Source organism: Bacillus rossius, chromosome 12, assembly GCF_032445375.1.
Source record: "Bacillus rossius redtenbacheri isolate Brsri chromosome 12, Brsri_v3, whole genome shotgun sequence".
Lineage (NCBI taxonomy): Eukaryota > Metazoa > Arthropoda > Insecta > Phasmatodea > Bacillidae > Bacillus > Bacillus rossius.
The window spans coordinates 10,928,873-10,949,006 of NC_086339.1; the positions used below are offsets into that span (position 1 = coordinate 10,928,873).

The 20,134-nt window shown below is 40.2% G+C and overlaps 1 protein-coding gene across 2 annotated transcripts in view; it reads left to right on the plus strand.

Moving 5' to 3' along the window:
- LOC134537515 (stAR-related lipid transfer protein 13-like) overlaps window positions 1-20,134 on the plus strand; it is a 525,855-nt gene that overhangs the window by 142,073 nt on the left and 363,648 nt on the right. The gene's annotated exons all lie outside the window — the stretch shown is intronic.

Here is a 20,134-nt window from a genome sequence, read left to right on the forward strand (position 1 = left end):
TGTCTCGGACTGTACCGCCTCACTCCCAGCGACGTGTACGATTCCTAGGGTTGATCCAAAACTGTAGGCCACATGATCTCATGCTATGTCTGACATAAGATTTTGCTTTTAATTCATGAAAACTATTAATTAGAAATGGTTTAGTAGTAAAAACATTAAAAAAAATTAAATAGGGTTATATTGTTAATTTATTTATGCTCATCGGCAAAAACATGAAGTAATAGAAGCTAAATAATTCATGATACAACCATATACTTATATATAAGATATATGCGCTTTGGAAACATATTTTGTTATTTAAGGCGGTGGTTGTATCATGCATTATGTAGCTTCTATCACTTCGTATTTTGGCCGATGATCATAAATAAATTCACAATATAACCCTAATCGAGGAGAGACGCCACACATTTTGAAAATAATCTGTGAAAAAAATTTATTCGATAAAAATTTGATATACACAATGTTACATACACTACAATTGGTCATTTATAAGAAAAAATACATATACTTACAAGAATAACAATATTTACCGAGATAAGTAAACAATTTCTAGGTCTAGTTTTCCCCCAGCAAAACGTTGCCTATAGGACAGATGCCGCATTACTGAGGATAGATATAATATATATTCTCTCTATTTAGTCCAACCACTTAAGATCCGAACCTAATATAGGGTATACCTAAGGTCACTAGTTTCCTGTTTAATCTTATTTAAACTATATATTCTTGTGCCTTCTTATCTTAAAAACCTATTTTATGGAGCTTATTTCTATTTGAGACATTAGCAATTGTGTCCACTATTCTGTTCCATTATGTTGAATTTATTAATTTTGTATTCCGTATTAAATTTATTTCGTCTAAAATAAATTATAATTTTTTAATTGATTAAATTAAATTATGCTCCAACTTTCGTAAGAAATACTCAGTATGAGCTCGAAAAACTTATTTATATATGCAAAAATAACCATAGATATGTGTTGTACAAATTTACAAACTATTTCTTCGCAACTTTTTTCCAAAGGAATCTTTAGTTAAAGTAAAGAATTTTTTTTTCTGAGAACGTTCTTTGAATGGTTCCTGCTATGTGGAAGATAGATTTAAAACATTTTCATGGACATACGCCATTGTTGGTTTACACAATGTTTACACAATCAATTTTTTATTAGTTAAAATTAAACGTGATCTAATAAGAGCGACTGTGTTTAGAGAACTTTACCTGTCACCATATATATCCGCGAATTTATCCGGTCACAATTAATGATAGGTTATCTAAATATCGGCAATTCGCAAACGAGAGTTTACCTCCGCACCCGCTTTTATTTTTCTTCTTTTAGGAGAACCTTGAGAGGTTTCACGCTTGCATGACGCAACCTTGCCAAATGAATTAGCTGATTGCGGTCGTTAAATTTAATTGAATAGTGGTCCTTGGTTACATTGCAACCGCAAGAACACGTAAATCCTGTCTAAACGATAAACCACTTAATAGTAGGTAATAATTGCTACGAGCTGATTCAAAGTAACTATTACACTTGCCTATAAATTAGGCTTAATTTTAGTTTTCGCTATCTATAAGGAAATAACGACTTACAATATACAATGTCCTTGAATATGAATAAATGAGCGTGACCGTAAATTATTTTTTTTTCACCTAACGTTCAGCTAAAAAAAAATTTTTTTTAAAGGCTGACCAATCACTGGACTTCTCATGAAATTGATACCTAGGATTTATTTATTTACCGTAAATTCCAAGGGGAATAATTTGCAGGATTAGTAGGATTTCCAAATAAATAAGACAGTTCAGTTGAAAAAAAATTGTTAAGATTTCATTGCTTAAGATGGAAGGGGTTACGACTGATGCACACATATTTTTCTAATTTGAAGCGGTTTTCACGATTCGAGATTCAGAGCGTGCAAGGTAGCTTACCTGTGAACACTGATCCAACCAGTGGGCATCGCAGATGTTATCGCGATGCACAAGCGCTGTTTCGAACGGCGCCGCAGTGCTGGGATTTATGACCGCGGCTTAATGCTTAAATTAGTTCCGAGCGATTTACGACCTTACCGCCAGTCAGCGTGGGTGGCGCCACGGTCCGCCGAAATAAACGAGGATTACCCCGCAGAATTTTTTCTTTATATCTGCACGCTTTTTAAAAACTCTGATGAAACAAGTTGCATTTTTTTTATTGTAGCACTACAAAAAATGAGTAATTTTTTTTTAAAGTTTTGCTATGAAAGTTTACGAAACGTATGCTTAGTCGGGACAATAGTTTTCGTTTATGCGTTTATGATAAACATGGAGAGATAGCTTTTAATAGCATACCATATTTTTTTTTTTTGCTTGTGTCATTATTGTACCTTAAAATAAAAGAGTTTTAAAAAATGGGGGGGGGGGGGGAGGCGGCACTTTGATTTAGAGTTCAGATGCCTCTCCTCTTACCAAAACGACCCGGGTTAGATTCCTTGTGGGTAAAAACATGGGAAATGTGGCGGACGTTACCGTTAGTCGGCAAGTGTTTCTCACTGTAATTACCGCCATCCCTCTACACGCTCACACGCACCGCACCAATGGTGACTTTTTTCTTCATATCTATCCTGTTATCAACTCCAAATGTTGTATTTTAAACATGTATTTATATAAGAAAAAAATATATAATTATTCTGGAAACAAAGGTCACGAATAAAACGTTTAAAACGTTTGATGTTTTAAAACCACGGTTAATACTTTTCATTCCTTGTACAATAATCTTATTTTGGACCCTGTAGACCTATATTTGGATTCCAGGTGTACATACATTCGAAAGTACTCTTTGGGATTGGAATTCGAGATTCAGATTCGAGAAAATGGTGATTTCACCCGTCACTAGTAGCTAATATTTCCCATGAATCCGTGGTATTTAAAGATACAGATAACAGATAAGACATGTGCCACTCTTGTTTAGGAAAGTTTCGCGGTCTTTGTTAGGGTAGTAAATTCTATCAAATGTTTTCAGTCAGTTCAGTGGCTGATCAAAGAGGAGGGCTTGCGGGTCTGATCGCAACTTAGGCCCTACACATGATACAATGGAAAAATAAACTGGGAATAAAATTAGTTTGTGTACATAACGTACCCTAGAAGCGTTACTTTTTTTTTTCTAATTGAAACTTCTTTGCTGAGGGGGCTGCAATTTTCGAGCGTTACGAAAATTCCGATCGCATGAGGGGGGATAGTTAGGTACGTGGTGGGGGAACCCGTGGACGGGGAGAGTGCGTCAGCGGCGACGCCACTCCAACGCATTCACTAGCGGTAGAATGGGAAGAAGGCAAGGGGAAAAAGGTAGAAATGACGCAGCAGTGATGTTACGGAATTCTCGAATCACTGCTTGTGTTTGTCTATTATTGAGTTTTTATATCGGCTAAAGACTGACGCTACCAGATTTCTGTTATTTTATTCGTGTGGAAAATAGCTGCTATTAACTTTATAACTATCATTAGAGACCGGAAAAATTCGCGAATTCATTTCGCGATAGGCTAAAATACAAATAGTTATACCACAGTGCTGCCTCTGCTATTGTCTCACAACTCACTTGGATGACTCTGGGCCAATGAGAAACATCCAACCAAAGCTTTATCAAATCACAGGCTACTACTTTGGGACGTCTCACAAGACAGCAGCCAATGAGTGGGTAACATTTGACCGAGTGTACGTAGAACTATGAAGTTCATCCTACAGGTCATTGAACCCGCGAATTTTTCCAGTTCCTAGTAATATGACATCATTTCTACGTCAAAAGTACGTAAGAAAATGATTTTGGTATTATATCAGTACGATGTCAGCATGATATTGAAAGCTTAAAATAAAATGTTCATCCTAGAGGTCATTGAACCCGCGAATTTTTCCTGTCCCTAACATTCATTTTTATGTGAATGGTGTTACTGAAAGCGTAAATAATTTATCTCTACCTACACGTAATAAGTAAGAAGATTCACTTCTGTCGCGTGTACACTCCACGCTCACACTATTTTTTTTCTTCACATTGTAGAGTGCAAACACAGTTTTAAATAATGCACGCATCACGCGGCCGTGGGGTAATGGGGCAAGGGAGATGGAAAACGGGGCAGCAGAAGCGGCCGAGGTGTCGGACCGGCGACGGGAGCGCATACCTCCGCGGCCCGCCGACCCTGACACACATGTCTGGCCTGGGGGGGGGGGCGCACCCCCCCTCACACTGCCCCCCTGCAGTCATGCGCGCTGCACCCAGAGACCGCCGCGCAGACCTGCCGGAGCCCATTGCCGTCGCTTTCTCCCTCCCCTTCATCATCATTATCTCATTACACGCGGGTACAGTCCGTGACGTGTAGCTTGTCCCCAATTTGACAGTTCTCTGATCTGCCGCACACCAACAGTTGTTCTGTCAACAACCGTCGTTTAGGGACTCTAAAACTACCTCGACACCTTAAATTCACGAAGAACACTGGTTAAAAACTATCCAGGGATCGTCTAAAATTTTCGTAAGTTAACAGGTTTGTTAATTCACTTCGAACATGAATCAACTCTAATAATATTGCTATACCAACAAAGAATTTTTAAACTTTTCGAATCGAAGGCAAAAAATATTCCCCCTCCCCCCCCGCTAATACGTTAATATTTGCCTGGTTTTCGACATGAAGCAAAACTAGTAAGTTGGAATATGGTGTAGTTTCTACGAGGTACTCTTTGTTTATTTGAGGCGAATTCTCCTTTGGAAAGTTCGTAAATTATTTGTAATTTGTAGAGACCTGCAAAATTCGCGGATTCATTCGGTGATAGGCTAGAATTCAAACACATATACCTCTTAGATAATTTTGCTATTGGCTTACTGTTCATCTGGACGAATCTCAACCAGTTATAAACCCTCAACCAAAGAAGGATCGAATCACAGACAAACCAGCTGAGGCGACTTACAAGTCGGCAGCCAATGAACTTGTGTTATTTGCCCGAGTGTACAGGGGTATGTGCAGTCTATCCTGAAGGCCATCGAAACCGCGAATTTTGCAGGTCTCTAGAAATTTGTAACAGTGTAGGATAGACTCCACAATCCCCTACACACCCGGGCAAATGCCACCTGATCATTGGCCACTGGCTCGTGAGACCTGTCGACTGGGATGCTTGCGATTCGATACTTCTTTGGTTGAATGTTTTTCACTGGCTCGGAGTCCTTCAGGTAAACTGTGAGCAAATCACAGAATCAATATAAAGGTAAATTTATTTGGATTCTGGCATACCGCGAAACGAACCCGCGAATTATTTGTATCTGTAACCATCAGTGTTAGTAAAAAAAAACATCAAGTTAAAAGCCAAAATGTCTGTGAACTAGTGTTTTGTTTAACGTTCAGGAGCAAACATAAATGATTAAGTAGAATCTCTAAAATCGAACACTTGCTACATACATATAGCTGTCCGTGACTCAAACAACGTTCATCGACGAATTTTACGAGAAAAAAACAGTAGTATTTTCTTTAGACAAAAAAAAAGTCCACCACAACTAATACTCACGTTGTCATATTCTCTGAATGGTTTGAGATATTGGAATTAAAAATACACGTAATTTAATCCTGGGGTCGCTAGCATATTGTTGTCGGTAAAACGATTATCGGTGTACCGCCTGTCGGTCGAAAAAGGGCACGAGACACTCTCTCCTCTCCCGTGGCCGACCTGTGAGTCAACTCGAATGGCCTATATTTTATCCAGACGCGCACAGAGACCAATGAAGACCGCAAGGTCCAAGCTCCCGACCCCAGCATGGTTAGAACTTTCTGCCCCTGTCCAACTCTTCTTCCGGACCATCCTTCTTGTCCTGTTCTGCAATCATTTAACCCCCAGGTTTTCCTTGTGTCTATGCACGCTTTACCTGGCCCCAATTTAACTAGAATGTTTAAGATAGAGGAGTTAGTCATGGCATCAATTGCTGCCATGGATATCCAATTCTCAAACAAGGCGCATGATGTATGCTATACATTTTCTCTATGGCTGAACCCCATCATGATTAGGCGTATAGGCTTCGACTCGAGACACCCGAACCCCCAGGCCCCCAAAACAAATATATCTAGTCTTGGTTAGGTTATATAAAAAAAAAAGATTGCTTATCCCTACTCTGCGTGCGCACGCAATAACAGGTCGTGTTTCCTGTCGACCGGTGCGTGGCCTGTCGTCCACACTCGTTACTACAGACAGACAGACAGATAGAAAGAGAGAGAGAGAGATATGCATGTAACAACGCTCGAGCCAGCGCCCGACTGGGCGGGGCTGCCCCCTGCTCCCCCCCCCCATCGTCGTCGTGCCCCCTGCCCCCCCCCAGGGCGTCTTGCCCCCTGACCCGCTGCCCGCAAAGCCGCAGATGCAGGCGGAGCAGCGGCGGAGACCTGGCGAAGGTCGCGCAATTACATAAAATGTACCGCGACAAAAGAAAAAAAAAGGCGGTGGCTGGAAAAATTCGCTGTTTCAGTGTAGTGACGGCTCCAGGATTAAGTTTTGTGTGTAGGCCCGGACCGTACCGCAGAGGGGCGTACGCACAGTTTTGGGAGCCTGGCGGGCTCCACCGGGGGTTCTCGCCCCCGCATCATAGGGTGGTCCGGGAATTTTATAAGATTCAGGTGCAAAATAGTAAGTTCTGTGGCTTTACGACGGTAATTTATTTCTATCTGAAGTCCAATATGTAAAATATATTAATCTTTTGATTGTATCTCAACTATAAATACCTATAAAGGTCACAAAATAAATTGTTAGGATTAAAATTGTGTTAATATAAGGCGAATACTACAACGCAACTTGAACGTTAATGTAAAATTTCACAAATCTGCAGGCTTAACGTATAGTTTCATTTCATTGCAGACTGCCCTTTTAAAAATAAACCTAACGTTTGATGTGAATTGTTTATTTTTATAAAAAAGTCTTATTTACAATTTTCAATTTTGAAAATGTTCGGTAGGCCCGGACCTAGCCGGTCTTCTCGCTGGAAGCGCCACTTTTCAGTGAACTCTAGGATGGACTCCACAATCCCCTACATACTCGGGCAAATGTCACCTGCTCATTGGCCACTGATTTCTGAGACCTTGTCAACTGGGATGCTGGTGATCAAGTTACTCCTTTGGTTTTTTCACTGGGCCAGATTCCTTCAGATAAACTGTAAGCCAATCACAGAAGCAGTACGATGGTACGCGGATTTGGATTGTAGCGCAACGCGAAATGAATCCGCGAAATTTTCCGGTCTCTATTTATTAAAATTCGCGGATTAATTTCGCGATAGGCTAGCATCAAAACAACTATACCTTCGTACCGCTTATGCGATTGGCCCACATTTTATCCGGGAAACTGTGAGCCAATGGGAAACACTAAACCAAGAAAGTGCCGAATTACGGACAGCCTATTTGAGACGTCTCACGCGTCAGTAGCCAATGAACAGGTGTCATTTCCACGAGTATTTAAAGGACTGTGGAGTTTATCCTAGAGGTCAATGAATCCGCGAATTTTGCAGGTCTCTACTAATTATATTCAAACGCCACTTGACAGGTCAGAAGCCGATATAAAAACGAACGCTTAGCACACGCATGGCCAAATAATGTCCGAATAGGCTAAAAGTCGTAATGTGGCATCAACCAATGAATAAATTACGTGAAGTTTTGGGGATAAACTCTCAGTCATCTTAATGTATTAGCAGTGAAATGTATTTGAGTTTTTTTTTTACCTTTACCTTTTCCAAAAGACTCAGCAACACCACACCATCCCAAAAATATATAATCGAATATAGAGTATGTCTGTGTAGTACACGAAACGCGGAGACAAAAAGGGGGCGACGGAAGACTGACGTAATGGAAAAATACCATAATGTTTAAACTAATGTCTAAAATGGAATTCTGCAATATTTTCTTATACACTCCATGGAATGAGTACAACTGATTTGCTCTCGAAGTAGCGTATAGAATACGTCGTTAGGTATTTTCTTAGGTTAATTTAAAGGGCTACAGATAGCACTTCGGCAGTGATTTTCTGTAGTTCGTCATCGAGCAGTTGTTTTTTAACAATTGTTTGTTTGAGTCTGTGCATAATAGTTGTTTACGAACGTGATGGCCTCCTCATTCGACAAAAGTCTGTCCTTTGAGTGCAACTTTTAGCCTAGGGAACAAAAAAAAATGTCAATTGGGTTTAGATCTGGTGAGTTAGGAGGGTGGTCAAGCAGTTCAAACCGCAGTTCGTAGATTTTCACCATGGCAACCGCTGAGGTGTGAGCTGGTGCATTGTTCTGGTGAAATTTTTTTTTGTTTCTGCAAATGTGACATTTTTCTGCAATTTCTGCCGTCAGATTGCGTAGTTAAGTTATTCTTTTTCCAAAATAATTTATTAAGACAATTCCATGAGAGTAGCCTAGAAAACAGTATCTCTGTTTTTTCTCCGGCCAAAGGAACAGTCTTTCTATTTTTTTGGAGCTGATTCTCCCTTCGCGGTTTTTGGTGTCGCAGACTTTCATCGTCACCCGAGCTGGTGTGGCAATGTTTGAATTGAGCTGCCCGAAATATCACTGTGGCCAGGGGCGCAACTACAAGGGGGGGGGCAAGGGTATTTTGCCCCCCCTCTGAAACCTTGAAGTGGGGGCAAACGGGGGCAAAGAAAGTGCTGTGTAATCAATTTTTAGATAATAAAACTGCTTAAATAGCACCATTTTCCACCTTGAAATACAAATTTTCCCGGAGGAGGACCACCCGCTTCAATAGGGGGGATCGATAATTCTTTATAAAAAGGTATATTGCCCCCCCTTTGGAAATTTAGTTGTTGCGCCCCTGCCTCTGGTAAATGATGGCGCAGAGTCGCCGTTCACACCGTCCAACTCGTCTTCAATTAGCGTAGGCATATTGCCTTTCAAAAACAAATATTTTATGACACTTCGATACGCATTTTATTTTTTCATGCGCATCGACTCACGCAAACGATGATTAAAAAATCAATTCACGTCAAAAATGGCTGACATTTCAGACAGTAATATTCAAAAACATGACTAAACACATTCCCCAATTTTCGTTGACGAGTGCTGCCATCTTCATGTTGAGGTCGGACACTTTTCAGACAACCCTCGTATGCGTAGCATATTATTCTGCTACATTAAAACTGTCAGATCCAATTGGAATTCGATTTTTTTTTGTGCCTTACAGCACCTATAAACGAATTATGACACATAAAATAACAACAAAAAATACAAGACATACACTAATACATATCAATAAGTTTGCGACAAAACACGAAACAACACAACATACAGATAGATAAAGTTAATGTTAACTAATTGGTTACTTTGGTTTTCACAAAAGTGTTAAAAAGAAACTAAAATGGTGTATCTATATATATAAAAATGAAACCCGTTTTCCTTGGTCACGGCTGGACCGATTTCACTAATTTTTTTTTGTTGTGTTTGCTATGGTCAGGAGAAGGTTCTTATGAAAGAAAAAATTAAGAAAATTGTGCGGAAAATTAGAAAATTTAAGAATAATGAATTCCTATTTCCCTTGGTCACGCCATCACGCGTAAATGACTGAACCGTTTTCTCTAATTCTTTTTTTGTTGTGTTTGTTATTGTCACGAGGAGGTTCTTATGAAAGAAAAAATTTAACGGAAAATTAGAAAATTTAAGAATACTGAACCACCATATATAAAATTATTTCCAAACTAACCCAACACTTTGTACAATATAAATATTTTTAAAGTAACTTTATGACATTCAGCTTTAAGCGTTTACAGTTTCCAGTGCGGGTTGCATTTGCAATGTCAATAAATAAATCGCAAGGGCAGTCGCTAAGTGTATGTGGCATCAACCTAGAAAATCCATGTTTTTCACATGGCCAATTATATGTCGCCTGTTCCCGTGTCGGAAAACCATCAACATTATTTATTTACGTGCCAGAACATAAAACTAAAAATATAGTTTATCAAAAAGCATTAGAGTAGAGAGAAGCAGTGAGGGGTACAGAGACTATTAGTTGATTTATAGAGCGCGCGTGGTATTGAGCTCATTGTTTACTTAAAAATGCCAAGTTGTTCAATAGCAATTTGTAAAAACATTAGTGGAATTATTGAATCCTATGGAATAAACACTATTTTGACAATATATATTTTGTTTTTTATTTAATTTTAATTAGTAAGGTCCTTTTCAGTTATAGTGATACCAGGGAATTATGGATTCATTTTTATATGGAGGATATTATAGATTCCAGTTCAAATTGAATAGGTACTCATACCTAAGATAGGTCAGCTATACAAAATAAAGTAGTGCATCATTGCTACGCTAAGGCGGTACGAAGTTCGCCGGGTCAGCTAGTACAAAATAAATATGTAGATTACAAAAGTTTAAAATAACTTTTTTTTACTAATTAATGTTTCTAGATTATTCAAAAAGAGTTATAATTTTTTACACATTTTGTTACTAATGGTTTTAAAAGTGTTGCAAGTTGGAATTCTTAATCCAAACCAAGATATTATGTCTGAACCAACAAAAATGGTAATAAAATGTATATAATATAAAGTGCATCACTGATTGAAGTCTATTAAATAGAAAATGCAAAGCATTTATATAGGAATGTAGCATATTAAAAATAATTTAAATGGCTGAAATTTTTAAATATTAATTTGAGAAATTTTTTCTGCATACTTTTAATTCCTTTCTAATTAAAATTAGTTGATGCAGAGAAAGTTATAAATTGAATAATACCTAAAGATCTTCATATGTTGCTAATAGTATTATCTACATGTGAAAAAACGTTTGGCATCCAATATACCTCGAAGGTCTTAAAAGAGGACACAACGTTTAATTTCAATACTTACTATGTGATAATTCTGATTAATTATATTAGTTTTTTTTTTACTAAAGGTTATACAATAAATGCTATCGTAATTCAGAGATGTTTGTTGACTTGAAAATCAGATCCGGACAGCTGAAATATCTTGCTGAATAGTTTCACAAATATATTTCCCAATCATATTTTTTTTCATCAGCATATTTTGTTGATAAATTCTTATTACAGCTGGAATAACATTTGTTAAATATTAAAGAGTAGTTGAGATAAACTACTAATTTGCGGAACACCTAATACCATGAAATTGCATTTGCAATTTGACTGAAAAGCGTCTATTTTTAAGATAATTAAAACAAATATATACCACGCATTGCTTGACGAGGCCTAAAATTTATAATTTTTTAATCATAAGATTGTGTTGAAATAAATAGAATATTTTATTTATATTTGGATGTTATACTGGTACACACACCTACATACACGTGTGTGTTAAAGACGATCTTCCTGATTGAAAACTATGTGGTTTTTCAGAAATAATATTTTTAGGAATATTTTTTCGTAGAAAACTTCTAAAATATTACATAACAAAGGTATTGGTCAATAGTTTGTGACAAAAATTTAACTGTCAATAATAATTCAAGAAACTATATACCGATAAATGGTTGAACACACAACATCGGTATACAACCACTCACTGACTGATGCACTCTTAATTAAAATATTTTTGTACAAAAGCAAATGTTTTAAAAATAATTTAACTGTTTGTTTGAGCTTTATTTATAACATGTTGGAATGATAATGCTACAGTTATTAAAAAATAAAACGCTACAAAACTACAAAAATTTTTTTTTGCAAAACTCCGTTCCCCCGGAGAAACCCCCGGAATGGCCACCGCATGGGGAGCCCAAGAAAAGAAACGGGCTCCCCATTTGGAAGCCACCTGGAAGGTTTTTTTCTGTTCCACCCACCGTTTCTTTTGGTAGCCTGACTTGTTGCAAGGGATTGTATTCATACCAGAAAAATGCCACCATTTTATCTGGGCAATCCGCCTTGGAGGAGCCGGGGCGCGAACCCGGGTCCTACAAGTCACAAGGCAGGCGCTCTACCCCAGAACCAGAGTGGTAGAGCGGATACTTGCAGTCTTCTTAACACTGACATGATGTTATTCCACGAGTTTACGTTAGTTTCGTGTGTCATTAACATCTAACCTTGGTAACGAACAAATTTATGTGTTTTTATGTTGTTCGTTCAGCATGAATTATGTAATTTCATAATAGTGAAATATAATTTGTATAACTAGTCTGGCAACTTTTTAGTTGATTTCCTGTAAAAAAACTTACAGTCCCGCTGTACAATAATAATTATTATATAATTATTATTACAATATTAATACAATAATACAGATATAAAGACTAGCAAAAAAATATGCAAGAGCTTGCACTGTCGATGGTAAAGTTATTTTGTAATAAATGTTAGATATTAAAAGAGCTTGTTTAGTTAAAATATGTTTGTGCTTACAAGCATGAAGTTATTGTATAACAATTTTTTTTTTGTTTTAAAGTCACAGAAAAGTTAACTTTTTTATATCACTTTTGGCTCTTTTTTTTCTTCACCGTGTTTAATATGCGCAGCTAATACTGGAAAGCTATTCAAACAACTGTTTGCAAATAGGCGTTTTCAAAATCTTAAATTAAGTACTCAGTCTATGACAGTGTTAAGTTTATTTTATCGTTATTTTGATAGACATGACTTCAAATAAAATCAATTGAATTGCGACCTCAGTATTATATACATGGCTATACACCTGATGGGGGAGGAGGGATTATTGCGTTTTGTGCCTGTAAACTTCCGTATCGATGCACGGGGGTGCATCGGATAATTTAATAAAATGTTGCAGATATTAAACGAGTAAACTAATTGTAAAAATCAAACTTAACTGTTACGTTCGGGAACGATATTAAAGTACGTATGTGGCGTCTGTTTCATGTTTTATGTATACGTATTACCTCCGCGGTCGAAACAAAAGCGCGAACTCTCTCATGTGTCTCTTTTCCCTCTTCATCGAAGCAGACACTCCTAAATACAACAGTCCCCTCCCTACCACTCCCCCCCCCCCCCCTTCACAACTCTCCGTGGGTCCGCCAGCAGCGATCCTGCATTGTTGCCACGTCCCAGCGGCGCGGCTGGGGGCAAGAGTGGGCTAACGCACCCGCCCATTCTCGTGAGGTTGCATGCGTTTTCAATCGTTCGCCGGCGAAACAAAAGACGTCAGAGTAGAGTCTCTCTCTCTCTCTCGACCCCTCCCTCCCTCCACCCATGTTCCATTTTCCCCGTCGTAATGAACGTCACCGGAAATAGGAAAAAAAAAATAAATAAACGTGATCGAGTCTTTCAGTGCTCGCCACAGATGTGTAACATCTAAACCTCGGTAACGAGCAAATTAATGTGTTCTCGTGTTGGAAATATACTTATAATACGAAACTCGGAACACGAAATTTGACTTGGAATTCTATAAAAATAATGCCGAGCGTGATAAATACACGCGAAAATTGTGTTTTTAACTAAATTTCTGGATGCGAATCACACGTAGTTTCCACACCCGCCGCTAGAATTCCCTGCCGGGGCAGCTAAGCAGGCTATCGAATCATTAGATTTGCCGACCGAAATTATAAACCATACAATGAAACGGCACCGACAAAAGCGAAGAAGACTTGGAGAAAAAAAGAAGGTACTGGCTTAGGACCTGATTTTCAAGGAATTTTATTAAAATACTACCCATCTTGTTAAAATTCACTAAAAGAAGTTAATTTTTTAAAATTTCCCGCTGGCTTTGTGAGTCATGCGCTTAGAGCGCGCTAGAAGCACCGGCGAACGTTGAATTTATCATCTCGCCTGACCACAACAAATACACCCCTGGCTAGATGTGCCCGTTAAACTCTTCACACGTTGAAAATTTTATTATTTTTGTTTTGTTTTTGTATAAAACCATTATTTGGATGATTAAGTTCGCCCAACTACTTAAACCGTTAAAGTGGTTTAGTATGTACAACTAAGTTTATGTATTATTTTATGACTAAATATTCGTCTAGTAATGTTCCTCCACGTGTCGATTCTGACGTGTTACGAATGCAAAAAAAAAAAAAAAAGTAATGAAATGCCGCGACCAGTTTACGCAACATTTGAAACATTAAAAAAAAACCTCACTGATGGAAAGTTTTTTAGAAGTTGTCTGGTCTGACATGTTCATTTTGTTTTTCGCGACAACATTGCGTAATTGGTGTCAGCGTTTCCCCTCTGTGCGCAGTCCCACAAGCGAGCAGGAACGTAAACAGTTTGTTCAGGGCGAGTAAACATGTCCGGAAAACACTCGTCACCCGCCAGGGGGCGTCGTTTCAAGGATAACATCAACGGCTGGAGGGAGCAGTGGCGGATACAGAAAAATCTCAAGGGGGGGGGGGGGGGGGGGGGGCAGGTCTAACTCTTCCACACACTCTCTTGTTACGTCACCTTGGTTGCTTGGATGCAGCCAGATATCTTTTTCCAAGCTCTATCCGTTTCATTTACGTCTCGCCCGAATATTTGCTGTTGTTGGTGCATACTTGTGTGCTATATGTAGTTAAAATGGCCAATTGTGCAGTATACAAACGTCAAAATCACTACAGAAAAACTAAAGTTTCTAGTCACATGCAAAGCTTAATAAAACTTTATTCAAACTGTTTCCAAGACATGAAGTCGTTTAAGGTAAGTGTATGAATGTGTATTGTATAACTTCGGCGGCCGGGTGCGCGCCCTCCCCTTGCCAAGAACCATGCTTGGTGCTGGGCTGCCCTATTGGGCGAATTAATTCGAGGCCAAGTGAATGGAAATCCGCACACTCCAGAGTAGCCACACCCGAAGTTCCCCGAAGTTCATGCTCGCTCCCCCCCCCCCCCCCTCCCCGTTCTATCTCATTGTATAAACCGGTGTGGCATTAAATTTTGCGGTCGATTAGGATAGGTTAGCTACATGATAAATACTTTAAAACATTGTGGATGGTTGTTTACATTAGGTAAGTATAGCTACATTAAAAATACTGTAAAATCATTTTATGGTTGCCTAGCAAATAACTTTTTAATATGTAGCTATCCAGGGCTAGGAAACCGTTTACATGATTTCACAGTACCTATCTTTAATGTAGCTATCCTAACCAAATCAACCGTCCACAATGTTTTAAAGTATTTATAATGAAGCTAACCTAATTGACCATTAGTTATCATGAGTTACAATGAACAAAAAAAAAAAAAAAAACCGAAGATGCACGATCGGGCGGGCGTCTGTGAAAAGAAGGCTTCCCAATATTTGCTCTCGTTCGACTCAACGAAAATACTCACGGGTGTGCGTTGCGACTGTTCCGTTACGGTAGCGCGGGCTTTCGTGGTTTGATGACGCCACAACGCAGTTATTGAAAAAGACTGTTCATCCCCTGCGCCTAGTCTTTATCTTTAGATTACGATACACCCTGGAGATCTATAGAAGACAATAAATAATACACCTACGAAAATTGCATGTATCAGTGGAAAGTAACCTGACCCTGTGAATGGGGAATATGTGAATACAGTGGTAACATAAGATTCACATACTGCCGATCAGGTCCGATCTTTGCGGCTCTGTCGTGCTACTTCGCGGTCGGAATAACAAAAAGTGGGCGGTGATTCATGTATTTTCACGATTTTAAAGTATTTTAAATTTCGTTTAACCGAACTCAACGAACCTTTAATTTTATTTACGATCACCTAGACGTCTATAAACCTACCCTTCCGAATAAAAAAATAATTAAATAACGTATTAATATTTGAGAATTTTAATTCTTCACGGCGATTTTAGGTATTTTTTTTATGTAATTGACCTAGCATAACAAAACTTCATTTTAGTTTCGAATATCTACACGTGCGAAAAACCTACCTTTCTGGCGGAAAAAATAAAGAAGGCATTATCGCGACAATTAATTTTGTGAAACACGCTTAACCTACCTTGTACTTTTATAACAGGGAGTAAAAAAAAACTGAAGATGCACGAACGCGGATTATTTGAACGTCCGACTCACGCAGCACAATATCAGAAGTCAGCAAATCAATGAGCAGGGGAGACTTTTGCCTCGAATGTGCATGGTATTTTAGGTTGAATTTCCAGACGTCGTCGGACCGGAGGATTATTTCCAGTCTGTAGCCATAGAGGAAAGATGGCGGGTTTAACAAATCTGCGCACGCTGGCAGCCCTTACAGCGCGGCGGGACCAAGTTAGCTCGGACGGCAGCACGCCGGGCAGTTGGCTAACATGGTCAGGCGGGAGCCGCGACCACATCCGGTCACGTGGCGCGCATGCGCCGACTGTGCGATCCGGAGAGAGAGAGTGAGAAGAAAATGAGAAGCCTAAGATGTACATCAAGTTCTGTCCCTGCCCCGAACACGCCCGAATATTCCACCTTCGGCCAACCTCGGGATTTGTTTTATTTTTGCGCAGGGAAAAATGAAATTCAAATATTAAAAGTGGTCGGTTGGGTTAGCTACATTAAAACACTTTAAAACACTATGGACATTACATTAAAATAAACAGTGAAATATAAATATATATATAAATAAACCCGAGGTTGGCCGAAGGTGAATATTCGGGCGTGTTCGGGCAGGGACAGAACTTGATGTACATCTTAGGCTTCCCGAAGAAAATAGCGGTTGCCGCGGACAGACAGCGTCTCAGCTCGTGACGTCACGACGTCGGTGAAGACGAGGGAGGTCCGGCGACCAGGACTTGCCGTAACTCAGCGCCGAGGAAGACACGGGACGTCGCGGCGCTGCCTTATTCGGGGCTCTCCCCCCCCCCCCCTTCCCAGGGTCTGTTTTGTTGTGGGAAGGGGAGGGGGGGTGGGGGGTGGTCCGTAGGGCAGGAAAGGTCAGCGGTGTCTCGCGCTCTTCCAGGATTTACAGCTCCGGCCCCGGCGATAGCCCCGTTCCACCAGCTATTTTTTTTTTTATTTTTTGCTCCAGGAGCCCACCCAGTCAGGGACGCGTCTTTGTCAGGGTAACGGGACGCTCGCCGGTGCTTCTAGCGCGATGTAGCGGCTCGTGCGTTACTTGCACGCATTTTTTTGTGTCCCAGAATCCAATTTTGTGATCAAATTATGTTATATATTGTTACGAACGCGAGAGACAAGACAGCGATGCGCGCCAGGCGGGCGCCGCACGGCCGCTGACGTCACGCGCCGTCCATTGACGTAAGGAATGCAACGCGTGCCTGGTCGGATTACAAGGGTCCTCACTGTCCCCCTCCGCTCCCCGCAACGGGTTATTGCCACCTTTAGCGGCCTGGGATTTCCGGGCTTTACAGAGGCCGCCGCGTGGAGTGGCGTGAATTAGTGTTCGTTGTTCTGGTTGTTTCGGGCGTCGGGTTTGAGCCCGTATGTCGCGACACAGCCACTCTCGTCCCCCTTCGAGAAGGACACAACAGTTATATAAGCGACGACGCCGGCCTCCGCAGGAGTTCAGAGGGTTCGGAGAGTTCTGAGAGCAGCGGAGAGAGTCTCCCCCTGGAGTGATACTGGCGATACCCGTGCGATCAGCGAGAGGTGAAGAGGGCAAGTGGCCCTTAGCTGAGCGAACCGGACCTATCAGGAGGCGATACCAGGGAGCCAGTCGGGTGGGACGAGCGATAGTTGAGTTGAGGACTGTACTGCGGCGCGGCGGGAGTGACAGAGGCGGACAGAAGAGCGATCCACTGTCGAGCCAAGCTCCAGTGGAAAGTGTCAATGTTCCATTGACCAGTGTAACACTAATTGTTGTGGACAGGAATCTTGAGTGAACTAATTATATTTATGGTGTAGACATTAGTAATAAATAAAACTGGGCTTATTAATTGGGCTATCACTTACGAACCCAATTTTTCCCCTCACATTATACTAGTAAAAATATTTATAATTTGTGAAATAATGTATGCAAGGATGCAAAAAATATCTACAGACCGGAAAAATTTCGCTTTATCATACAGTGATGGGCTGGAAATAAAACTATTAAAACTTCGGTCTTGTTTCTGAGATAGGCACGTACTTAAAGGACTTTGCCAACGATGAAAAAAAACCTTAAGAAATTGACAACTGAATCACAGGCAGAGCAGTTAGAACATCTCTCAAGAGGAAATCCCATGAACACGGGAATATTTACCAGAGGTACGAAATTTATTCTAGATGTCATTGAACACGGAAAGTGGTCCAATTCCTTAATTTAAAAAAATAAATCCAGTTTGTAAGGACCGTGTCCACCTCGCCCGGCCTCAAGTATGTGACGGGTTGTGCCCTTGGGGCCTGTGTATCTCTCTCTCTCCCCCCTGCACTCTCCTGTCGCCCCTCTCCTTGACGGTCGGCCTCGCTGCACTCCTGGGGCGCCTTTATAAGGAAACTGAACCTAACAGGCGGAGGTGCCTCGTCCCTCTGCGGCTTTGCGGCGTTGCCGACAACGGCAGGGCCTCGCTCACCGGTGCCCCCCCTCCCCTCACTTCACCACCACCACCATTACCACCACAATGACCACCACCACCACCACCATTACCACCACAATGACCACCACCATCACCACCATTCCCACCACCACCATTACCACCACCACCATTACCACCACCATCATCACCACCATTCCCACCACCATTCCCACCACCACCATCATCACCACCATTACCACCACCATTACCACCACCACCATTACCACCACCATTACCACCACCATTACCACCACCATTCCCATCACCACCATTACCACCACCATCATCACCACCATTCCCACCACCATTCCCACCACCACCATTACCACCACCACCATTACCACCACCACCATTACCACCACCATCATCACCACCATTCCCACCACCATTACCACCACCACCATTACCACCACCACCACCATCATCACCACCATTCCCACCATCACCACCACTTCCCACCACCACCACCATCATCACCACTATTCCCACCGCCATTATCACCACCACTATTCCCACCACCACTATTCCCACCACCATTACCATCACCATCACCATCACCATCACCACCACTTCCCACCACTATCATCACCATCACCACCACTATTCCCACCGCCATTATCACCACCACTTTTCCCACCACCACCATCACCATCACCACAACTATTCCCACCACCATTACCACCACCACCACCACCACCATCACCACCACCACTATTACAACCACCATTCCTTTGGGTACCAGTTGCCAAGAAATATTTTGTAATACTACTAGAAATTTTTGTAACTTTGTACAGCACACGGTTATGGTTATGTTTGCATAAATATATGAAATACGTCTTTCGAGATTAAACTGAGTATATATATATATATATATTTATTTTTTTTACGAAAATTGGTGCATAATTTTGTATTCTTATTGATGTTTCATCCAAGCATATATTAAAAAAAAAACAAGGAAAAGATATTCGAATATTCAATAATTTGACTGAAGTTCTGATTATTATGCTTATTAAGGTGCGCAGTTAATACTGTCAAGGTATTCAGATATTTATCGGAGGAACTGTGACAGCACAAAGCAGGGACTGATCCCTCTCTTCCAGGATTTAATAAAAAAAATGTTAAGACAGAAAAAGATAATGACAGCGACTTACCTACATAAGGTTACAGACAGCTATATTTGGAAGAATTATTATAATCCTTATAGTGGGCTACAATAAATGCATTTCCTCCCACATCTAGTTCAACATACTTTATACACGGAAGCGGCAGGAATTGTGTTTAAAATAAGTCTATAGTTAATGCCGGTGTGTGTTTTTCAGTACAAGAAACACACATTTATATATACATGAAAACATATATAAATAAAAACCTTTATATATGACTTGTACTGAAAACATCTAACAATTGACTTAAGAAAATACTGAAAAATATTAATAAAATTAATAATATAAAATGTTCAGTTTTTTTATCAAGCAATAACTTTATATATATGCGCGCGTATGTGTGTGTTGGTGTGTGTGTTTATGACCTTTTTTTTTTTAACGAAAACACGAAGAAAATTAAAATCTTCACTTAAATGTCTCTGTGTAAACGTTCCACTAAAATTTATATGTTTTCCTAGAAGTTAGTGTGACAGTTAAAAAAAAATTATTCATCATAAAAATGTTTCAATGGCATTACTGGACTCCCTCCTTCACAATATCTGCGCTACGGTCCTGCGAAAGCTCATAAACACTCGGTTAAGTATCCGAACCTAGTATTACTGCGATCGCTGTTTTGTACTGATACATATGTTTTCACGCAAATGTACGAATATATGTACTTCCACATTAATATTTAT